At 44.1% G+C, this 3,843-nt stretch overlaps 1 pseudogene; it reads right to left on the reverse strand.

Moving 5' to 3' along the window:
• Positions 1 to 400: 400 nt before the first annotated feature.
• Positions 401 to 499, reverse strand: LOC130025932 (uncharacterized; annotated as a pseudogene).
• Positions 500 to 3,843: the final 3,344 nt, after the last annotated feature.

A 3,843-nucleotide genomic window follows, 5' to 3' on the forward strand; every position in this document is an offset into this window, starting at 1 on the left:
GTGAGGAGGGTGAGTTCTTTCTGATGTACAGATCCCATGATCATGAAGAAATGACCTTCACTGTCTCTTATAACCTATAGCCTGAAGTCCATATGGTCTGATACTAGTATGTCCACTCCAGCTTTGTGGACGTGTTCGTTTCTTTCTTGAAAAATTGTTTTTCAGCCTTTGACTTTGAGCCCATGGTTGCTTTGATTGTTCATAAGTGTTTCTTCAGGCAGCAGAATGTTGGGTTCAGTTTTATAATTATCCTCCCATTCTGTGCCTCTGAATTGGCACATTTAGTCCATTGACATTGAGGAGATTGTTGTGATGGGGATTTGTGCTATCTTTATGTAGAATTTTTGTACTTGTGTGTATTATCTTAGCTTAAAGTCGCCCTGTTAATTATTCTTGCAACAAAAACATGGATCACTTTACAAGTTTGCATGTCATATCTGTGCAAGGACCATGCTAATCTCTGTATCGTTTCAATTTTAGTATATATGTTACCAAACATAGTATGAGTTAATTTTTCCATATTTTTCTCTTCTTATTACTTTGAGTGTTGTCCTTACTCAATCCTATGGCAGACAGTGATTCCAAATCAAGGAATATATTTCAAAGCAGCTTGAATAGATAGATTTAGAACTGTAATGTCCTAGAAAGAAAAGTATGGTTTTTACCATATTATCTTTTACCATACCCAAGGCATCAGTTTTACAAAATAATTCTTTTGGAAGATGGTATATGAGTCTTGTTTAATGCCCTTCCCTGAAACCTTCATTAAGACCATTAAACTAGAGCCTTTTGCTGTTCTCACCTCAGTCCCGTGTACATCTCCAGGAAAAGGTGGATGGTGTTGTCTGCAATTCGACCACCTTGAATGTAAGTAGGATTTTTCTCCTGAAGGAAGAGGTGAGGAGAATATTGATGATTTCATTCCACCTTATTACAAGTACAACTTGAATGGAAGGTGAGACTCATGAGGCTCCTGTAAAGGACAGAAAAAGGGGTCTCAGTGAAGTTTAATGGCCAACACATATTAACAACACAGATGACTCAAAGTAGCCTGTGTGCATCTTTGTGTATAGTGAGTTTCATATATACTGAGAGTGATTCTCAGTCATGACACACAGGCAAAACAGCCCTGTATTTAAAAATCTAGTTCTCTAAGCAGAGTTGGGTCTCTGAGGTGATTGAACAAGTGTATAGTAATTTATTACTAAGCACATAAGTACTTTTCGATCTAAAATTAATTCCAAATATGTCTAAAACGACAGTCTCCTGACCCCGCACCTGGCTTTCCTCACCTGGGCCCCTTGGACGGGGAGGGGTGAATTTCCCTCACTGCCCTGAGTAGAGCCCCGGCAGCTGAAGACCTCTGCAACCAGCCATAGGTACGCTTAAGACCACTCTGCCCAAGCTTGAAGGAGACTCATGCATGAAGGAAGTGGAAGCAGAACCTGTGTAAACACACAAAAAATAAAAGGCTGGCAGTCAGGCCATTTCCCCACTCCACGGAGGTCGATGGCGATGGTCAGGAGATGGAAGGAAACGGGGGTCAGGCTGGTTGGTCGTGGAGCCCAGGTTATTACATGGAAGAGATGTATGTCATAGAGTCCTCAGGAATCCTCAAGCACGTGCGGGCACTGAGGTCCAGGATGATCCCCTTATATAGATCATAGAACCTCTAAAAGGGGCATTACAGTGATGTCATCAAAAGGAGTTACAGAAAGAACATTGAGGCAGCAAACCATATATTGTTTCTTTACATCCACATTGTTTTCTTAAATCAGCAGGCCAGTAGTAATACTGGCCTCAGGAAAGAAGATACAAAGCCAAACTGAAACCTTCCACAAGCACTTTCACAAGCTGCAACCACCTTGATTTGCATCCCAAAGACCAGCCTGGCTAGAGCTGGGAATCTACATCCCAAAGATCAGTCCTGGCTAGCACCTGAGATCTGCAGATCTAAGACCAGCTAGGTTTCTGAAAGAAAAGGAAAACTGTCTCAGTATACTGAAATCATTTACTGAAGGCAGTTTGAAGGGGAGAAAGCAGTTTCATCCAAGCTAGTCAGGACACACAGGAAAACAGCTTATAGGAGGTCTTTCTCCTCTCCTTGTCCAACCAACATATAAGCATATATAATATTAATCATTTTGTATGGACACAGTAAGAAATACTTTGAGCTTGTAGAATTGCTCTCCTAGGGCTATCTCGATCTCAGACTGCAGTGCTCAGGCAAGATATCTTTCCTATTCCTAGAAGCAGGGCCCTAGTGTTGTCGTTACTTTTGGATCATGACATCATTTGCCTATGATCAACCTCTTAACTTATAGTTAAGAATCGTGGCACCTTGGCCTGGCCCATCGCAATGCCAGGTTAGCACATAACTTACCAGCTTGCCCTGGTTCCATCCAGGCCCACGTTGGGACCCTGCCCTTGGGGTGCTAGGAAGTGAGGGCAACTGAGGCTTAAGTTGAGAGGGCAGAAGCCCAGGAGTGAATAATATTCAAAGCCAATCAATTCCTAACTTACAAAGCATATTAATTAATTGTCTTCCTGTATCTATACAAAAGGACATTGCATTAAGGTAAACTGCTCAAAAGACATAAGGAGAGGAGGAAGGCAATAACTTACAGTACAGCTTCAGTGTCTAAGAAGGATGAGACCTTACAAATTGGTTGGGGCAGAAAGCATAGAAGTGGTTACAGACAGACAAAGTAATGGAAGTTGTAAGGGACAGGCCCAAAATGGACCACCACCAGAATTAATTTAGCTTAGCTTAATAGGAACCTGCATTGCAAAATAACTTGTTTTTCAAGGAACAGGTCTAGATAAGCTTTTTCAAATCTGCTTTATAGGGCAAACGGGCCCAGAGAGCGGGTTTTGAAAAGGCCTTAAAAAAAAAATTCTGGGGAATATTCCATCTGTTCTTTGGGGGGACAGTGTCCCCTTCTGGACCGCGGCAGGGAAGTAGCTAACCCTGACTGTGAGGACTTGGGGGACATAGGGTTTCCTTGGGTCCTCGTCTGTTCTGGAGGCCTCATCTGTTCTGGACCGCGGCAGGGAAGTGGCCAACCCTGACTGGGAGGACTTGGGGGGACATAGGGTTTCCTCTAGCCCTCATCTGTTCTGGAGGCCTCATCTGTTCTGAAAAATGCGGCGCCGGGAGAAGACCTGGAAGAACTAAACCCTCTGGAGGTGAAAATCACGTGCACGCCCTTTGGGCATATTCGGGAGTCCCAGGGTGACTGGTGAGTGTGGTGCGCACCCGTGTGAGAGAGTGGACCGGTCCGAGCGAGTGCAGGAGTGTGATCTGTGCGTGTGTCCTTAGTGTGTGTATTTGTCTTATTATCCTTCTCTTAGTTCTGTTTATTGAGATTGTTTAATATGGGTCAGAATCAATCGACCCCCAAAGCTTTAATTCTTGATCACTTCTCTGAGATCCACAGGAAAGCTCAGAATCTGGGCTTGATGATCAAGAAAGGTAAGTTTGCCAATTATTGTTCATCAGAATGGCCTTCCTTTGGTGTGGATTGGCCCCCAGGAGGTTCCTTCTCTCCAAACCTTGTGGCTCGGATAAAGGAGGCAATCTGTGGAAGATCTGCTGTGAAGGTATGCTCCCTTGGAAATCTCTAGGGGGACTGGGGGAGGAATGTGATAATCTCTGTGTGAATGTGTGTGTGTCTGAGCACCCTGATAGGTCCTCCTGTCGGGCGTGATTTTGTAGCTCCACGACCTGGCACTCTTAAAGTCCCTCTAAAGTCACGGAGCTCGAGTGGGCTGCCTGAGATTCCATGCAGAACATAAGGTCAATGGTGGCACTGGCATAGTTGCCAGTCGCAAGTCACAATG

This window comes from Sorex fumeus, unplaced genomic scaffold (assembly GCF_029834395.1).
Source record: "Sorex fumeus unplaced genomic scaffold, SorFum_2.1 ptg000032l, whole genome shotgun sequence".
Classification (NCBI taxonomy): Eukaryota; Metazoa; Chordata; class Mammalia; order Eulipotyphla; family Soricidae; genus Sorex; species Sorex fumeus.